At 39.3% G+C, this 21,775-nt stretch overlaps 1 protein-coding gene across 1 annotated transcript in view; it reads left to right on the top strand.

The window, feature by feature from the left end:
* Dys (Dystrophin) overlaps positions 1-21,775 on the top strand; it is a 479,719-nt gene that overhangs the window by 72,823 nt on the left and 385,121 nt on the right. The window lies entirely within an intron of this gene.

Here is a 21,775-nt window from a genome sequence, read left to right as displayed (position 1 = left end):
TCACCTGATTTGGCTCCCTGTGACTTCTTTCTGTTCAATCGAGTTAAAAAACCATTACGGGGAACGCGTTTTAGCAGCCGAGAGGAAGTAATGGAAAAATCGCAGGAAGCACTGATGGACATACCGAAAACCGAATATAAAAAATGTTTCGAGGATTGGATCAAGCGCTGGCATAAGTGTGTTGCAGTCGATGGGGATTACTTTGAAGGGGACAATATAGATTTAGATGAATAACCTTGTATTTTTAATTTTCTGAATAAATTCCGGGAAATTTTTGATCAAGGTAGTATATATATAGAAATATATACATAGAAATATATATATATATATATATATATATATATATAGAAATATATATATATATATATATAGAAATATATACATAGAAATATATATATATATATATATATATATATATATATATATATATATATATATGTATATATACACACACATATATACAAATATGTACGAGTGTGTGTTCAGCCCAATTTCCTTCGGTAGTTGATTTTATGTTTGGAGTCCTTATTTTAATGCAAATACCAAAAAATAATTCCTTTCATTTGTAAAATATATAATACTTAACACTTATTGTACGTTCTCAATGCTAATTGTACTCGGTTAGTATCGTCCTTAATGCCTAGCGAATGTATCAACCATGCAATATAAATTCGCCATTGCAATGTCTGAAAATCGTGCATAAGAACTTTCTAAAGAAATGATTGAAGGTGATATTGATGTAAGATATCCCCTTGGAGTAGAATCAATCGTGCAACAACGAATCGTGAACGCTCCACGGTAAATTTGGTGAAGATTTGAAGATGAATACTTCTCTTGCTTTTGATTCCATGCAGTGTAATCATTAGTTGCTGAACTCCCTTCGTTTATCGACGGGTGGAACTTAAATCGTTCACCACGAGCGATCACTTGGCGCTGTGAAGTCACCGACGCTTGTCCGAATAAATCCCGGTCCCGCTAATTACACAAGTAAAGCAGGTAGGTGCTCCTGACTCCCACACTACCAGAACATCGCTGGACATCGTGAAGGTCACATTATTTAACTCGTGTCTACGCCCTCTATTGAGCACGTAAGCATTAGTGATGTTTGATTGGAATGTAACTAGACTTTAAATTCGTATAGTGTTTAAAACCCTGGAGACCCACGATTATTTGATCAAATCATTTAAGTGGCTCGAAAAACAAGTTCCTGAGGTCAGGGATCGGTTGAAGAGCAATTGCACATATAAAACAATCTTTGAATAAGATCACATTTTTCATTGAGAGGAGCACGCGATTAGAAGAGGTCAGCACCGGGAGCTAAGAAGGAATAAACATATAGTATTGGCACGTAACACGATAGTTAAAGAGGTCTGTTAGGAAACAATCTCCGAATGGATAACCTATGACAATGGTGGACATTTTGAATACATTATAGCCACTATCACAAACTATTTAAGCGTCATTATGGACACCGATTAATAATTATTTATGCATCCAATGCACGGTATCAAAGAGTTTGCACATACGAGTACACGCGTAAAATAGGGTAAAATTTGAGGTTGAGGAACATTGAATAAGCGTCGACGGACTATGAGGCAATGATTAACTTTCGCGAAGACGTGTTTTAATTTCGAAATTTCTTGCTCTTGAGGGAAGAGCCTCGGCGATATCTCAAGATGTCAATTTTTTCAGATTTGTATCTCAGCGTGCACTTATAAATAGAGCTTAGTACCGGTACGAAATGAGTGCAGTCGGTGACGATCCTTCCTCGGGTTACAGCAGTGCATGCAGACCGCTCTCGACCAGTCTTCTCGGTCGAAACGTGCCCCGCTTTTGGTTTTTTCAGCCCACAAAGCAACATTGGCTTTTTCGACCCGCCGCGATGACATCGAATGTCATCTCGCGCCACGCCCCCTTCCCCCCTTTCCCATCCCCCGTCCGACTATCCTCCCACCGCCCTCTCCTATTTTTACTCGCAACGCGTTTCAAATTCCAGGCACCATCGTGATGCAGCAGCGGTTTCCACTCACCCCTTTCCTTCAACCCCACGTCTCTTGCCCTCCCCCACCACCGCAAGTTTCCTCACCCCCACCAATTTCCAGGGATCCCCTCTTCCCTTGCCCGTCCTCCTCCCTCGGTTACCCTCGCTTCCGCCGAACCATCTACCCCCTCTCACGCCCATCCCAACAACCTCAACCCCAACCACTTTCCCTCCACATTCGTAGTCGGCAGCTCTCCACAGCCTGTTGATAACGACTGCTCATAGTCACGTAGCCTTTCCTAATAAGAGAAGAAAGGAAAGCCCTCGACGCTAAAGGGAATGACATCGGTCGAGTCCGTCTCGAACTAATCCTTCGGTCTCTCCTCCCCTCACTGCGTCGTCGAATCGAGTCAATGATCGCCGTTCAGAGTTTCGACATGGGCGGCCGATGGGGATGGACGTCCACCCAGATATCCGCGGTATCCGGTCTCAAAGAAACCCTTGATTGGGTTGGGAATAATCTTTTGCAAAAATCAAGTCGAAGCTACTGGATTAGCACAAGGAAAACGATTTTATTCAAATCCATCAGAAAGCTTATTTTGTGTGATTCGATATATGCGGATACACCGTGGCGCTCTCGCAACATGAGCTGTAGGTATCCTCATTGTGAAGCGGGGTCAAGGGTTGACTCGTGAAGTATGCAAGGTTTGTTCGGTGAGCACTGCAGTCGTACTTCATTGCTCGCATTGTCAACTGTCGTAGCCGGATACCGTTATAGAGCGACGTGTTGTTAGTCATCTCGTAATCCTCTGATGTTAAGGTATTTCCCTTGTGGTCGATAATCGTCCGTGATGAAGGAGTCTACAGTACTGTAATGCAATAAGGATTAAGAGAGAGTTAATTAAGGTATTTTAACTCAGCATGCCTGGACCACCGGAAATGGGACGAGATTTAAGCATGAGATACGAATGCCTGGAACGAAATACCCGGCCCTTCAAATGGAGAAAATAAAAATGAATCGAGAAACTGAAATGCGTGAGTAATACGGCTCATTTATAAAATTTGCAAAAATAGACTAGGGTCAACAAGCTGGCGATCACAAGAGTCCAACACGGTACTCGGGGGGGTAAAACAGTGGAGTCGGCCAAATCACCTTCGTCATTCATCATCAGTCATTATGATGACTTGACGGAGAAGAAAAGATAGAGTAATCGAGAGACAGGTAAAAAATCACGGTCGAGCACAAAGGGTATTTGGAAAGGAGAATGAGCGTCTCTCGTTTGGAGCTGAATGCGGAAGGGAAAATGTTTCTGGATCCATTGGCAAAATTCAAGTAGTGGTATTTTGCCAATGATTTATCCTGATCGATTCTTTTCGGCGCATCGGAAGTCACATCGCCTTGATTTAAATAACTAAAATTACTGAAGAATTAAAATTACTGAAGAAGTGAACACCATAGGAATTTCCGTATGTCATGAGAGATTTAAAAAAATAAAAAAACATTGTTGGCTTGTATACTTTTCCGACAAATATGATATTTTATGAATAGAATGCCCACCCCGTAAAAATAAACAGCCAACTTCGCTTCCATTACACGGATCCAATAACTTCGATTTGGTGAATGCCCACGTAATTAGTTAATATCTTCGTTACGTGTTCATAGATGGAAAGGAGAAAAGGCATTAATAGCTAAACTATGAAACACAAAACCGCACTCATATGAATGATGTCAAAAAAACTTAATAAAACGTTTTATTCGATTAGCTTACTTTAATAGATATCAGGAAAAAATGCGCCATATATCATACAATTAAAAGGAACATTTTTTACGCCCGAAGATTCCGAGGAAATAGCAGCTAAGTTGCCCGAGACTGGGTTAATTTAACAGAGGAAGCTTTATTTATATATTAATAACTGCCGAGGTCAAGGTTGCATGGCAATGGGGCTAACTTGGGGAGACTCAATTCTGGCATGAAAACAGTCACTTCCCTTCTTAATCCTATACCGTAAATTTCACACCTTGTGGTAGTCACAGCACATCGACTATGGATAAAATTTAGATTAATTCAAAGAATCTTCACTAATTCCTGAAATCCCCTTTTAAGTGAGTATTAATCAATGTAAGGGTGAAGTTCTCTAAATCATTTTCTATATAAACGTGTACGTTGTGTTTTTTTCTGGCAAGTGTTAGATTAAGATTTCCATAAGAGATAACATTTCCATGAAATGGCATTTTAGGAACTGTGCTGGAGGAGCATCTTCGAGGCACAAGCGACAATATATCTATTTTAATTAATCATATTTCAACGGCTTATAATTATAGTATCAACTTTTCTCTTTCCGTTTGCATGAAATATCATTTCGTGTAATTAATCACAAAAATATTTGACGAAGTGTCGATGTTCATGCAGGTGGCAGGGCCACGCGGCGGCAGTTTTCAGAAAAAAATGATAATTTAATTAAATCTCAAAAAGCCACATTAGAGTTTGATTACTTATTCAAGAGAAGAGACTCCGAAATTCGAAGATATGGCAAAGGAAGATGGTAGAGAAAAAAAGGTGACTTTAAAATGTATCATTCCACGAAGAAGTAGGTTATCCTAGCCTCTAGCGATAATTGTAACACGGAAGTTTGCCATGCTATAACTACAAGTTTTACAAACCCTCATTGTCAGAGCTTTGCGAGTTAAGAACGATATCAGATTGATCATTCATCTTCAGAGATACTTTTCTGGCTCTAACACATAAATAAATACTTCTTGGAACAAAATCATGAAGTGTTCAGCTAATTTTGCGAATCATTGAACTAATCAGTAAAGGAGTTATAGTATATATATATATATATATATATATACACACACACACACATTCAAACAAAATCCCGCCAAACGGCGAAAAAATACTCATTTATATAGAAACAGATATAAGGAAAAGGGATAGGAACACACATTAAGGACGAACAAAATAAAGGTGGGGAAGGCGGAATCGAACGGATCACAAGAGTAAAATTATTTCCTTGACCGGGACTCGAGCCCCGGACTTTTCCCCATGCCGGGCGGATGCTCTTAACCACTTGTGCTATGGTTCAATTTAGTTTTATTCGGTCGAGTATGTTACACTGTGCTATCGAGGAAACATAATTCATCCTGAGATCCGTGGGTCTAATATGTCGCCAAGCGCCGCGATTCTTTCGCCTAGAGATGGCGTCAGGGGGCTGTTTTTTGCTTTATTGTGTTCGTCCTTTATGTGTGTTCCTATCCCTTTTCCTTATATCTGTTTCCATATAAATGAGTACGTATATATATATATATATATATATATATATATAATGTATAACACTTAGCACTAGTGGACACAGACAAGCTTCAGTTCTGTCCCTCTCCTCCTTGATAAAGGTGGCAACGACCACCGAAAATTCGAAAAATAGTGAGTCTCTTTTTTTGTGTGTTTCTGTGTTTTTGTCTGTGTCCACTAGTGCTAAGTGTTATACATTATTATTCACGTCCGTGAGTCTTTCAAAAAGTGTTATATATATATATATATATATATATATATATATATATATATATATATATATATATATATATATATATATACCCACACACATACACTTGTATATTTTCAACTAAACAAATTAATAAATTCTAATTGATCAAAAAATAAACATAATCGCTTGAGCATTCCTCTTCTCCTCTCTTGTTATACGCCCTCTAAAAATAAGCCACACTAAGCTGACTCACTGGAGAGTTTTATCTTTGTGAGTTTTGATGCAATTGGTTCCCCGGTGGGTGGAAGGTTCAGCTACTAAGCGCGATGTCATATACTGGTGAGGTCGGCGGAAAGCCCTCCCCCATATAAATCCAGGCAGTGAGATTTCCTTAGTGCCACATCCTTCAGGAACGGCAGGCGACATAGGAAGGTACTAGAACCCTTTAAATGCGTGGTTTTATCACGCCGAGGGGTTGGTGCGCCCGCCGAGCCCCACCCACATATATATGTATTTGGGGAGAAGGTTGGTGACTGTTTGGTGGCGTCGGATGAGATCAACTCTACTCTCCTCTCTTCCTCCTACTTGGCGATTTATATAAAGCGCTCACGTAAACGGTAAGCTTTTAGACTTTACTTCACCGTGAAAACTTCAGCCCCCAAGGAACCACAGGGTAACACGCTCGAAGTTAGAATTTATCATAGAACTTTTTAAAATTAAAGTTCATCTACTAAAGACTGCATTCATACCAAAGTTTCGCTCTCAATCATCCTGCTTGTAGCGCGCATTGTATTATAAGATATGCACTTGCATTCTCATAGTCATACATAAAGCAATAAATTATTCTTAATTTTCTTCGACCACCGCAAGCATGTTTTTTCCGTATACGTCAGTTTGCAGTTTCAGGATAATGACATCAAATCGTACGGGGTGACATTGGCTTTGGTTTCCATAGAAGTATTCGTGTTACAATTAAATTTTGGATTTATTAAGCAGAAATGTGAAGAAAGCAATAAGCGGAAATATGATTTAAATTTTGAATGTGTTTGAAACGGAACGACTGAGAACAGCAATTATCAATCCATAGGATGCGTCGCTCCAGGGGCGGCTGTAAGTTGTTGTATTGGTAATTATCAAGATTACTATTTGTTTACATATCCAAGGTAGAGTTGATTTATTCCCAGCGAAGGTATTATATAGTAACATAATTTTCTTAGAAACTTCTTAGAATTAGTTCCGGTGCATTTCTAATTCCTAATTTTATTATTAGGTTATCTACCGGTTAAGGTAGGTTTTGGATGGACACAACTACCAAATAAATATTATGTTGTTCCTAACAAAACACAACCCAACCTCCTACTCTACAAGTCCCTCATCATCTCTGAGTATTTCTTTCCTCCCTTCATCCCGTCCAACATCCCTATCTTGCTCCTGCCCTTTCCTCGTTTACCTAGCATTCTCCCCTCTATTACAGTCTTCAGCATCCCACTGCCGATCAATTCGCCCTTCATCCATTTTTCCTGCCTCCTTAGGATTTTTCCCAACAAGCCCCTATCCTCACCCACCGTACCTAGTACTTCCTCATCATTTGTTTTCCTTTCGATCCGTTTCACCTTCTCCATCCTTCTCCATACCCATATTTCAAAAGCCGGGGATCGAGATGGTGCGGGGGCTAACGTACTGGCTTCCCACCCTGAGGGCGCGGGTTCAAATCCCGGCGGTGTTGAATATTTTTCAGAGGTATCTCGATCCCTACTTGAGGTGCTTTGTGGAGGGCACTTTGAGTGAGTACGCCGTCCGTCGGATGGGACGTTAAGCCGCGGACCCCTTGGCGCCTTTCGTAAAGAGTAGGCTAATGCCGACGCCGGGTTTCTCTCCACCCTTCATCCTTTCCTGTCCTTCCCCTATGGCGCAAATGACCTTAGCTGTCGGTCGCCTCCCCTCAAAACTACTACTACTACTCAAAAGCCTCCAATGTACGTCTATCCTCCTCTAGTGACCACGTTTCCGCGCCGTACATAACCACAATTCAGATGAAAGTTTTGACGAGTCTTTTCTTAACATCCTTACTCAATGCTCCTGTCATCAACTCTCTTTTCCTTGTGAAAGCCTCTTTCCCTAGCGCAGATCTTCTCCTTACATCCCTACTACTGGGTTAAATGGAAGAAGGGACCATTTGGTTTCCATTTCGCCCAAATAAAGACCACTATCTATCTATCTACTACTTTGACCATGTTGGTCCAAAACACTTCCGAGATACGCAAACTGTTCCACCTGCTCTAGTTCCACCTCCTATTTTAATGTTAACTATGGCCTTACTCTTTCTGGAAAATTGCATAACCTTTGTTTTATTTATATTGGTTCTCATCTCATATCAATATAAATAAAAGAAAGGTTCTAATTAATATCAGTAATTAAGTCCTAATTAACGTAACTAAAATCTTATGATTCTCCATTTAGATTAGAGTAAGATAGGTATTGGAGGGGTGATTTTATTTTATGACCTAAGTTCTACTACATTTCAAAGTCATTCCTAATATGACACTTAATAAGTACTCTAAAACCTGCATTATAATCAATCTTTCTTCAACGCTACATACTTTTCTGCCGCCATCCATTTCGTCCAACACACCTATTCTTTTCTGGCCTTACCCCGTTTATTCAGTATTCTCCCCTCTATCACGGTCTTCAACATTCCATCGCCACGTTGCATGCCCTTCATCAATTTTTCCTAGTCTTTTTGGATTTGTCCCAACAGCCTTCTCTCCTTCCCTACCATGCCTAGAACATCTTTGTTTGTTTTTCTTTCCGTCCATTTAACTGTTTCCATCCTCCTTCACGCCCATTTCTCAAAAGCCTCCATTCTACGCTTATCCTCTTGCCACTCTGCATTAAAAATCCATTATGAGGTCCATATGCTTTCTTCCTCCCTTCATTTCATCCAAATTGGCCATCACCTTGTTTCCTAATATCTTCTTCATTTCCTGTAATCTCCGAATGTCTTGTCTTTACAATAGACCACACATGTTTCTTTCAGAGTTGTTTGTTGTGTTGCACCTAAATAATATTTGCATAGGGAAGGGATTAAAACTGCCATTTTAGCCACTCTCCTCATTCCCCACTGTGATCGGATATCCTCATCTCCGTTATTTTAGGAGAGAAATGATGATTAACAATTGTGATTTCCACTATAATATTTTTATGCATATGACCTGGGTTTCAACACTTCATGTCATATTCAGGTGTTATCTGACCTGAAGATGACACGAAGAAGTGTTGAAATCCGGGTCATGTGAATAACAGTACTATAGTGGAAATCACAATTGTTAATTATCATTTCTCTCCGACATGGAAAGTTTCCACAAAGTTGAGCCTGAAACTATTCGGTCCGTTATTTTCCCTTCTGGATTCGAATATTTACCTTAATTAGCATTTATTTATCTAATTCATTTACAATTTATTTCCCTAAACTAACCATCGTCAAACCTACTCTCATTTGCCCATACAAGTCAAGTATAGCAAAGAAAAGTGAAATATCCCCTGATATTTGATTTGCCCTGAGTTGTGAAAGGGATCGAACGAATTAAAATACGAGTGTGTATGTAATGCTTACGGGAAATACGGTATTCGAACACTCGTTCTGGGTTAGCAAATGGGTGAGCCACTTTTACCCGGGGGTGGGGGGGACTAATTTTTGTATCTGAATTATATTTATAACATTGATAAATTACGTTTGGAAAAACAGTTTTTTTAGATTACCCATTAGGTGTCGCCGGTAGAAATCGGATGGTAATGAAATTTGTTTCGTTTAAAATTCAAATCTCGCCCTGGTATCAGCAGGTGATATCACTCCTCTCTTATATCTCACAAGCAATGTGCCAATACAAAACGGATTCTTAAGTTCACTCTCGTCTTTCCATAGTCATGCTGTAAGCGTCTTTGTGTGCATTGCATATTGTATAAGTTGGAGACATAATAGCATACACTTCGCATCCGGCAACTTCATCGGTAACCAATAGAGGAATCAAGTTTGTGAATGCAGTTCTTAACATTAATCGTATCATTTTAGATTTCCGGATAATTTTGAGCGGCATATTTTACATTGATCTTCCAATTGAGGAGTGTACGTTTGATTAGGATTATAAATTGTCTTGCTTATCCTAAATGCGCGCTTACATCGTATTATATTTGGCAGAGTTGCTTATTATTCCGTATTTTGTAGTAGGACTTTAATATGCACCACCATCCAAGTTTTAGTGTATGAGACGTGTACATAGTCAGTGCTATTTACGAACCAATACTCAACTTGAGAGGGTTAAATCACATTTGCTAATTTGGGGTGCTGACCGACGTCAAGGACACTAGACATGAATATTAAAGTCTTCTCCACACACATATATTCTGTCCTTCATCTTTCCGAGGAATAAAGTGTTGGAAGCTTCATGGAATCTAGTTCATGGAGTAATTACCGCGTAGTAATGATGTTGGATGTGAATGTGGGTAGTAATGTTGGATGTGAGTACTGGGCAGTAATGATTTTGGATGTGAATCTAACATCGTTACTGTCCAATGGCCGACGCATTTCCAAACACAAATCCGCATCCTGCTTTGGATAATATTTTACGGAAAAATAAATATTTCGAATTCATATTCTTGAGCCAAGACTTAAACGACTCTCTAACATTTGTAGGGCCTTTGTGGTTTTTAAGCGTTGTTTTCAGCAGTGTATGTTGCCTATTACTAACATTTTCGATCTTGGAAAATAATAGTTATGATACCAAGTCCGAGAAAGTCGGGTAATAAACTTTAGAAAAAAGATCGCCAAGTAATCTAATAGAAATTAGAGTCATTTGCACGACATTTAAATGTTCGCATTGCTCATTTTGGTAATTGTATTGACCTGGATATAGGATGATTAAGAGTCTTTTCGACTTAGTTACGGGATTCATCGGTGCATTATCGTTTCTTTATTGTGTATGTATTTATAATCTCACAATAAACGCGTACAGTCTTACAATTATGAGGATTTTTTCGGACGTAAATACACCTCTAATGTTTGTCTGTTGAAATAATTATTCATGGAGATGGTTTTCAGAGAGAAGAATTTGAGAGTCATTGCATATTAGTAATCACCGGCCGTCACCGTCACGTCTATTTGTCCAGGTCCCTCGAAAGTTGCGTTTACACCTCACATCTGTTTGTGCCGGATGCACTCGCATCCTCGTTTGGCCAGTTAACGGCCGTCTTCAGCAGGAGGCGGCCGGCATAGCAGTATCATTACTCCGATTTCACCGATAACCGGAACGTCTCCCGCTCCCGAAAGAGGTCGGTGACGTCGGCGAAAATGTCGGACAAAGTTATTGCTATTTAGCGCATGATTTTCGCTCATTTGCGACGAGTGATGAGAGGTCCGCTTGCTACTTCTCCCGGAACGTCATCAAACGCTAATTGTATCCTAAAATATATTTATATACTGCACGCCGTTCCGAACATCAGGATGATCTTAATTGAATCTCGGAATAGTGCATTATCTGGAAACTGAACCTCAACTCCAGTAAGTTCACGTCAACTATACCATGAATTCCATGCCACTGAACCATTTGTCCACAGTAAAGAAGCCTGGCGTATTAACAGATATAAACTAATTTTCTCTGGTCATATCGAGGTATTGAAAAATAAAGCCATTCATTTCCTTGGCCTCCTATACCAATTAATTGAAATCAAAGATCCTCATGCATTAAAATTATATTTTTCATCTGTTGCTCATCCAATTTTTTCATTTTGCTCTCCCATTTGGTCTACGTATATCTGTTCCATCTAATTTCAATACTTCAAGCGGGGTAACAATTTCCTTTGCTAAAATAATGAAACACATAGTCCCCCTTTACTATTGTTCCACCTATGCCATTCTGTCTTCACTCTTCATCTTTTATCTTCCTAGGCACAGGTTTGAAACAGATTCAAAGTTCATTATAAACATTATAAACTCCGTCATTGACACCCCTGAACTGGTCTCTTCGATCACTTTCCGAGAACCATCTCGACCTACCCGTAGTCACTCCTTACTCTGCATGCCCGTTCATAGAATATCACTCCCCAAGTGTTCGCTATTCTTCCTCCTCTCTTCTCTCCTGAAGTCACCTCGTGGAAGCATTGTTCCTTTACTCTGTCGTCAAACATGTTCACTACCCAAACCGTATCTCATCTCTCCGAAAAATAATTAGCACTCTTGCACTCCACCACTGTCACAGCAGTTTTCAACCCGAAGGTCGGTTTTATATGTGAGAGTAGAGCTCATCCAATACCAAGCCCAATGGCATGTGGAGTTTAGACATGAGACATTGAGGGTAGGGGGGGCAGTTTCTTTCCCTGTGCCACCTATGGCTTTCAAGGAAGATTTGATACCCGCAAATTCACACAGCTTGGGTGTAGTGAGGGTGCTCAGAGGCGTCCCGAGATTCGAAACCGGCCCCTCTGTTCATTATCTCATTTTTTGGTATTTTGGTAGCATTGTTTTTGTGAATAGATGTATTTAAATGTGTCTGTTTCTAGTTTTGTTACATGTGCTACTATAAATCGGCATTATTGCTCTTTGTGGACAGTTTTCTAGATGAATAAATAAAAAAAGGATAAAAATATACTGATTAAAATATTGGTTTTCTCTTCTGAAGGTTTTCTCTTCTGAAGGTTTCCACTACTGCCTGCTTACCTTAGTGTTGTTGGTATTGCTCGCCACCTTCCTTAAACTTAACTCTCAACTTAGTCTGTAAATGGAGGAAAAACAGGTTATGGAATTGTTCCAAGCCAATAATGACTTGAGGTTAGCCGCCAAGCCTCTTCCCGATGACACGACATAAAAATCGTCTTTTGTTCGGGAAGATTGTTTACCAACTTGATACGTTCTTCCGGTATGACTGAAGGAATTCTATTTTTGGTAGTAACCATGCGATAAAAAATTGTCCGCCGTTGTATCAAGCTCTAAACAAGACTAGACGAAAATATCTCCAACCAGGCATAGACGGTTTCCTACGTAAGGATGACTCAGAAGATTGAAAATTGAGTGGTGAAATGAAACATTTTAATTTACGTTATGGTTTTATTCAGGGGAAAATTCAAGGAGGTCAAAGAGGGGGTAACACGTTTGCTCATTCATTTCAAATACGTCGGACTCGAATACATTTTTGTGGGTTCTCCACAAAAAACTTTTCCCAAAGGGAAACCCAAAAAGGATAGCAAAATAGAATCATGCCAACTTTAGGTGAACTGTAATAGCTAACATGCTTTTAAATCGTAAGAGTTGCGAGGTAAACTTCTATTTTTGGAATGTATACGCATGTATCAGCTTCTTGTAAACATGTACCCTATTCCCTGCCAGCCACCGTAAGGGCGTGGTAGGGCATCGGCCGTAAGGGTGGCAAGGCGTAGATGAAGGGTGCAAAGAACCCAGAGTAAGTTTCTAGAAATGCAAAGTCACTGATAACTTATAATTACAAGTCTGAATTATGAAAAAAGTGGCAGCATTTTGAACGTGCCACTCACACGTTTCCATGGAGCCGTCACACATTAATTGATGTTATTCTAACACCAAAATTGATAATACTGAAGTAAATTCCGTAAATATTTTCATTCATATATTAACGCTGAGATGATAGAGGGATATTAGGGCTCCGGAGCGGCCCTTGTCACTATATCGTATGCATGGGGATCCTCCGAGAAACCTCTGTTTCCTTTACATCCGTAATTCCACCTTCTGAACGTAAGGACGTCAAAATTGGATATTTTCCGTAGCAGTTCCATTTATCTCATAGTCTATTTCCAACTACTCCCCCGAGTAAAACGACTGTCTCTTATGTCAACCAAGATTAAAGACTGAGGGCGAAAGAGGGAAAGCATTGGGGAGACGGTAGGGGGGGAGAGGGTTGGGGTTGTTCCTCTTAATGGGAATGGCATCCACACCGTGACCCGGAAGGACGATCACTCGCCTCGCGTCGCTGCCAGTCGCCGCCACAGTGTGCTCAAGTTTTGGCAACGTCGCACAGCTAGACGCCGATCCTTAGACGGTGACTTGTGCGAGCGGCAGTAGGCGAGGCCTCTAGATGGCGTGTGAACGAACGAGTGGCTGTGGGCGATAAAACATCTCGCAAGGAAGTATCACGCCGACGCTGGAGATTATCGAATTTGATTGGTGTGGCTCTGTTTTCGAAGTAAAAAGTTATGTAACGAGTATCTTATTTATCGTGTGCCGCAAATAGATGGGAACGAGGAATTCTACCTGTTGTGGTGTGTCTGTGAGATTCTTACGCTATCCCCTTTCATACATGTTCGAGTGGTACTACATCATCGCTACGGTGACGTGTTTGGGCATCGTGAGTGTTTGATAAAGTTGCCAAATCTAAGATTATATGTGGTACGTGATCGTCGACTATCTATTGGACACGTAAATAAGGCGATTGAAGAAATGGATGTCGTGTTTATAGGTAAAGTCTTATTTGTTTATTTATTAATGACATTTCGACGTTCTTTTGTTTTGGGAATGAGGCCATGTATTAACCAATTGTGAATTGTGAACACCTGTTGCGGTATTAATGTTGTTGGGTGCTTATTATATTATAGTTTCCCCTTCATTCTTCTACATATCTAAGTACGGAGTTATTTACAATTTTAAACGTTGTGTCACAGTCTCTTCTTCCATCTCGGAGCGTGGAATATTTGAAGGCGTTTTAACGTTGCAATTTTTCGGACCAGGGCACCGCAAAAGGAAAACAAGTAATGCCGGCATTAAGTTGCATTCACATGTCAATTAAGTATAAACATTCAATAATAATATGACAAATATTTAACCGAACAATACATAAATCATTTAGGTTACAAAGTGTAAGCTTTGTAGCAGTTGATAGCCTTTTTTGTACACACAAAATGGTTGAAATGAATTTGTCTAGGATATGGAAATTTTCAACGTTCATATATGAATGGATCCCAGACTTCTGGTCTTGGATTGAATGTGACTTCACATGGAAATCTAGGGAACATTTAATGTCGCCTTTGAAAGTAGTGTTTTATTTCATTCTTATTGAAACTACTGTTAGTTATACATTATGCCTTTACTCCCTTAAGACTTACATATTTGCGAAGCAAATGTGGATGCAAGAGGTTTTAGTGCTTAGGTTGTTTTTATTTAATTATATTGATATCCACTGACAACAGTCATGTAATTGTGACTTGATTTCCTTTTGTTCCAGAATGTTTGTTGAAAATTTAAGTTGGCAGGAAAAGTCATTCTGAGCCAAAAGTGTATTTTTTACAATTTTAACTAATCAAACCCCTTATTAATTGTTACATTTTTATTATTAAAGGCAGCTTCCTTCCATTAAAACAACAGCGGTGTAAATCTACGACCGATTCCTATAATATTAGGATGCATTCGATGGATATAACTATTTGGATTGGATGCATATAAATACTTGATTTGTTGTTTGGGTCAGTCTTGTTTGACGTATATTTTGTTAACATTTTAAGAACGATTGCTCTAACAAAATAATAGAACCGATTCTTGGGTTGGGTCTAGGAGTGTTCAAATGTGTATTAGCGTTCTGATGTCTAACACATCAACTGGGAAATAAATGTCCCCCCATGACCGTCTACTTTTCTGTTGAATTTTTGCAGTTATCGTTTACAATTCCATTATTTTGATTTGCAATATTTCTAAGTTAGTCTCTGGTAACCATTTATTTGCCTGGTTTAGAGTTTGAGAATGTCAAATTGCTTGTTGCTGTGGATTTTTTCTCTTTTTAAGGTTAATGTCTATATCCTAGTCCCTGTTATGCTGTGTTTTCCTTAAACCTGGCAAATGTTAGCTGTGCCTTCAATGAACTTGAATTACAATGATGTTTTGCTGAAATCTTTAGGAAATTAGTTTTATTGGCGATGGACAATTTCTGAAAAATCATGAAGGTGTTTCATACCTTCCGTACCTTGCTTGTTACATACATCTCTCAGATCCCTTTGTGATTCAGTTGCAACAATATTGTGTTGAATAGCTTGGCAGTTCCAAATTCTGGGTGTGGTCTGTCGTCAACTTTTCAAGAATTTTGCAATTGATATTATGCAATATAACATTTGTCGCTTGTTTTTTCTGGAAGATTATTAGAATATGTACACCTCGCTTTAATGTGGCAGAACATTCAACGTTCTATTTCATGACGGCAATTTCAGGCTGAATTTCCTGAAGTGTCTTCTGAGTTTCTTGTTCTTGGTTCCTCTCCGACTGTTGGCAAACGATTATTAATTCTAGCGAAAAAGCCATGTCCGATGAAGTAAAGAGTTATGTGAAGTGCAGCAGCTCTACATTAATGATGCTTCAATGATAATGACAAATGCGAAAGCCTTGAGAACATTTTATGTTGGTGGTTAAAATAAATTCTGTTTACAGAATACTGCTTATTGTTTTTGCGATGCATGATTATCTTCGGGCACCAGTTGCGCGATAAATTAACATTTGCACATGTTCCCCAGAAATAGAAAAGTTTATTTCTTCGGAACCGGAATAACCGATCCTTTGGGAAGATTATCATGTAGTTCTACAAGCATATTTTGAGAATCTTCAGTTAAAAAATACGAGGAAAAAGATGAAACTCACAAGAAATTATGTTAATATATGTCCTTCGAATTGATTGTATTACTTGAAGTAGTTCTATAAAACGTAAATGTGAAGTGTACGGTTGTTTCCGTAATATTTTTTTTTCGATCTTTGTCCCTGGACATTGGTAATTTTATTCCTCTCTAGCAAGCGAAAACCTTCACAGATATTCCATTTCTCTTCGGGGTAGGGAAAGGTCAGCTCGCATTTATGTCACGAAAGGAAACTCTTTACTTCTTTAGTCTGTTACATTAATACATTGTTTCTAAAACTCTTATATTTTGATGTTCCCGAGACTTCAAATATTCCTTGTCCTGAGAGTCTCTTCGACCACTTGGATCCATGGCTATCTCTGTCAACCCCTTACTGTTGAACAATTCTCCTCTCACATGCAACCGTTTGGTCATTCGACTCCCATGCCTCCTCTTAAGATTAAACTATTAGCATACTTCCTTCACACTAGTCGGTTATCAGTCACGTGTTCACGACATGTTATTGGAAAACATCGTCGCTCACTTGGTCATTTAAGAATGATGTTTGTTTACCCTGCCTTCAACGGCTCAAGTCGGAAGTATAGTTAGATCGCCTTGGATGACGGAAATTTTCGTATGATTAGGAAGGAGTAAAGGCATCAGTTCATTAGGTGTGGATTTCAATTGCAATAGATGCCTCCACATTCGAAACGGTCCGGTCGAAAAGTTCTTTGCTCGACGCCGGGCAGTATGATTCAGGTGCCAGACTTAAGCCAATAGAGTTTTGGACGAACACATCTTGCTCACAGGTGTTCATTTTCGTTCATAATTTTTACGGTCTTGTAATTAACGTGTCATCAACAAAAACCGACGAAGCTCCAGAAATAGTATAGATGGAAATCACCAGAGGTCTGACTTCTCTCGGTAGTTATTTCGGTTGACTTCAACAGTAATTGTTTGATCAGAAAGCGGTCAGAAAAACTGTCGTGGCCTCTTAGGAGATAACCGTGGATGCACTTATAAACCCCACCTAGTAGAATCAGTTCAATAAATCATTTTGAAGCTCCACGTGTTTTCTGCCCCCCTTATTTCTGTTTAAAATGCCCAATCTTTTCCTGCCTCTGCCTTGGTTACCTGAATTTCCCCTTCATCAGTCTCAACATTTCACGCCGCTCATCAATTCCTTCATCGACTTCTCTTTCACTAAAAATCTGTTGGTAGCTACCGTGCTTTATTTGACGGTATAAAAATGTCATAGAAGGTGTTTATGAGTACACACGACTTCTGTTTCCAGCTCTGTCCTTCGCTGGAATTTGTGTACTCCGTCGAAAAGGCGATTGACTGCCTTATTTATTTTTTCCGGATGGACGTCAGATGTTTGTAATTATTCGTTTGATGTGGATTTGTGAATTTTTTTATTACACGCGTAATTTTCGTATGTTATTTTCGTTGTAAGAGTTTTGACCAAACTTGACCGTTGCCACCAGGAAAATCGCCTAATTGCAACGTAATTCTAAATAATAATATGCCCAATCAGGAAGAAAACGTTCCTGGGAAACATCGTACACATATCGACAGTTGGACATTACATTTCCACAATACTAGAACTTTCTAATCCGATGACAGATTTTCTCGTGGAGCGAAGATTATCTCATTGATTTCGCGTAGTGATATTTCCAACGCCACTGATATTTTTTCTGGGACGGAAACGCTTTCACACCGCGGATGAGACTAATAGTGGAGTTTTGAAATACGTTTACAGGACATACGGTTTTAAAGAATACAAGAGAGAAATAGTTTTCACGTTGATTCAAGTTGGTGCAATCTTTATTACAGGATCCTATCTCTGCATTCTGGCAGGAGCGCCAGCATCACACTTAGTACTTTTTTATTATGCAGGATGGATGCTTGACGGAATTTACTATCCTCTCTTCAAATGGGCAGGGGAAGCGGAGAGGCGAAGGCTTTCCAAGCCTTAAAACTTCCCTTTCTGTTTACAAATAAGTGTATCAAAGTTCTATGGTTGGTAATTTCGTCATCGTTAAGGAATCCTAGGCATTCATAAGTTTTTATCACTCTAAATTCTGCAATTTTCTCTTTTATTCAGTGACTTTTACATGAGGGTAATTCATCAGCAGTGTTCTCACTGTTTCATTTAATGAGATCTGTTTTGCCAATTAGACTTTGCTTCAAAAATACTTGACGTTTGGAGCGTTGTCTGATTGAGTGTTTTTCTGTACGTAGCCATTCTGTTGACATAACATTTTGCAACATTTCTCCCCTAGCGTCTCTGCCTTTTAGTGCATACTGTTTCCACCGTCACATATGGGGTGTTCGGCATGCAACCACCGCGGCTTGTTCAGCCTAATTCCGCGCGAGGTATCATTTATCGTTAAGCACCTGTATTCGAGATTACCTCGATCACGTTTTCCCCCGGAGAAATCTGCAATTGGGCCAACCGGATAGCTCGCTGTGTAACCTTGACCTGCGGACTCCCTCTCCTTATTCAATGGTCCACGGACGGATCGAGAGTGTGCACCTATATGACTTAATGTTAGTATGGAGGGATACTGCTGAATGTTAACTCTCTGATTTTTCAATCGTCAAATCTCTATCTACATAGGTTTTAAATGTGTCTTTTTGTTACCGTGGTTCTTTTTCTGGAAGGGTCACCTAAGCGTTCCAGCGGTGTGTGGATGTGGGTGGTGATGTATTTTCATTCCTTGAAATATTCTATGCTGGCACTGAAAACTTCGGGCTGGACGAATGTTTTCCCTTCGGTCTCCTATCTCTTTTCATCAATGCTACGGTGCGATGTGCAAATCGTCTGCAGAGAAATGTCGCCACTTTGACCCTCTCCAACGAGATCTGCCTCTCGAACAAGGTCTTACAGAACACAGTTCTAGCGTCCTGAGGCGGCTGAAGTTGAGACGACAGGGAATATTGCCGAAAGAGTAGACATGCGTTCACACCCAAGTGTAGCGATCGTCCCTGTTTGAAATTTCATGTTCAGAAGTTCACTAATAAAATCCATCTGGACACACAACCACATTCATTCGAAATCAGGGGATTTAAATTTTTGTATGCGTATGTAGATCCTAATTTCAGATCAGATCGCACGGGCAATACTAAATATTTCCCTATCTTGAACCTTCAAGTCAAATGTGTGGATAAACAAGTTGCTATGGGCGTCCAAATGATTTCATAAACTTGGAAATTTAATACAACTCTGCGGAGAATGTTATTGATTAGGGTAAAATGAACATTAGTATTCATTTTGCCCTTCCCTGTGTATCTGTTTTGTAATTACGAGTACTTACAGGTGTCATACAGGTACATACCTGTATGTGTCTTATATGTGTCACGAGTACTTATATGTGTCATTTCCCCAGAAAGTAAATGGCGCGTCATAATTATTAAACAGTGAATATCCTCATTTATGAGTTAGGACTGATTTTTAGATGTAAAATTTTATGAACAAATGAATTCCAAGGATTAGTGATAACCACCGTAAATGATCGACGCGTTGAATTTTTGTATTTTTTAGACCGGGTTATGTGAATCTTACCGGGAGTGAACGCGATATCTTTCTTTCCTGTAAAAAAGTTAATGGTGCCAAATGCATTGTTTTAGTGCCCCGAACTTTTGAATTTTCTCGCCTTATGATGCTTTTTTGTATCAGCAACATGGTAAAACTTAAATTGTTTTAAATTCCGTCCGCATATTTGTTTTACTTGCGTATGCATGTTGTTTGCACATCCAGAATATAATATGGAGTTGTAGGTGGTAAAATTACGAAAGACCGTTAAATATTGAGGAAAAATCATCCGATGACCTCATCATGACATAATTCATGATTGCACTGAATGAAATCGTATAGTCGTATTAAATACCGGGAAATTGATATTCATTACTTTTTTCTACCATCTAACTAGTTCTTCGTCCCTTTTTCGCTTGTTTGAGTTACCGTTTTCTCTACGCCACTAAAAACCTTCCGCTACATTTCCCCCCAAGACTCCGTCTACCGTCTGCTCTTCGGCAATTGTTTTTTTTAAAGGTATGACATGCTTCGTCTCAGGGAGGGCAATTATTATTTTTTTCTCATTGAGTACTTTTAATTTCATCAATTTTTTCACCAAGGGGATTATATATTCGCATTATCTGTCGTCATTTATGCCCTAAAAATATTCTTATGCCCCTCGTAACTCCTCTTTTTTGGTTTGCTGTAGTCTGTTCGTTCCTCGATACGAGCGTATTAGCATTATCCTTAGCATTTGCGAATACGTTCGTTAAATCGTTGCTTACTTGTTATGTTATAATGGCATTATATAATTATACGGTATTGTTATTCTGAGTTACATATTGTCTTAGAATTATGTTGAGTTTTTTAAATCATCCATTTTCAGGTATTTGACGTGTTTAGGTATGGAAAAATCTTCAAAATATGATGTCGGGTCGTAATTTCGGCTTTAGGTTTTATACTAGCTGTTTCATAATATTACCTTGGACGTGGGATAAGACTTTTTCGAGGTCATATTGACATATTGGATGAATCTATGACTTCCTCAGTTGTCAGTTATGATCACCGCAGGCTCCTTGTGTTTACTGCATGTGCTAATTATTATTTTCAGAGCACGTGTGAGGGACTTAATATCAACATGTAAGTCGCGGCTTCGCAATTACATACGTTTGCCGAATTAATTCACGAATCTATTCAGAGGAAAATATAGCGTGCGTGTTTTCTTTATTGCGCGATTGGTGCTTCAAGGGCACGAATGGGGTAAAAGGTTTTGAAGTTTGACTTCGAGATCACTTTAAGTCTGGTCAATGATGGTGTACAATATTTTTCAATGAGCATAAAAAATTGCTGGAATCCAAACTACCCAAAATATGACCTAATGCTAACAATAATTTCCTTTCTATTTGGTTATCCTGCGTATACAGTGCATTCCTAGAGACATTACTTAGGTATGGATTTCTGTATAAAAATGCTGCTGTTGGAAGAAAAAACTGAATGAGACACTGATTCAAAGACGTCGGACATTTTCGAAGGATCAAAACCTTTAATCTATGCCGTCGTCAGCGTTGATATGAAATGTTAAATTTTTAGTGATAAGTTATTTCATGTTTTTCATTGTCAAAATTTTACCAAACTCCGATCTTTAGTTACAAATTTTACATCTCTCATGTGTGTCGGGTGAAAATACACATTAAATGATTCCACTTTAATGCAAAGATATTTCTGTTCACTATCGTAAAATGTGCCTTGAAGAAATAATTTGAAGGTTAAACCAATGAGATCGATCGTTGATGGGTTTGCCAGGAAATTATGGCACAAAGGTACACAGGTATTTGGCTTAGCCCGATGTCTGAAGATGCGTATGCGGCTGAGGCTTGGAGCTTCAGCAGCCAGATGCCCAAAAGGAAGAAACTTTTTTTTTACGTGCAGGCAGAGAATGGAATCCCCTGGGGTCTTCCTTTTCCCAGGGCGAGAGAGAGGAAGAGGAGTATAGGGTCTCACCGGAACAACGCGCTCCCTTATTTCCACGAACGACGTCGGAACGACGCGGTCGGACTGGAAAACATAAAACTTGAGGTCTGGTTGAAGGTTTCGGTTACTGGAAGCTGGCGTGGAATATTAATACATATGGCTTTATAGGAATCATCCGGACATGGAACCGTTATCGAGTGATGGCCCTC

Source organism: Hetaerina americana, unplaced genomic scaffold, assembly GCF_022747635.1.
Source record: "Hetaerina americana unplaced genomic scaffold, ioHetAmer1.1.p SCAF_1, whole genome shotgun sequence".
Taxonomy (NCBI): domain Eukaryota; kingdom Metazoa; phylum Arthropoda; class Insecta; order Odonata; family Calopterygidae; genus Hetaerina; species Hetaerina americana.
This window is presented reverse-complemented; position numbering and strand designations above follow the sequence as displayed.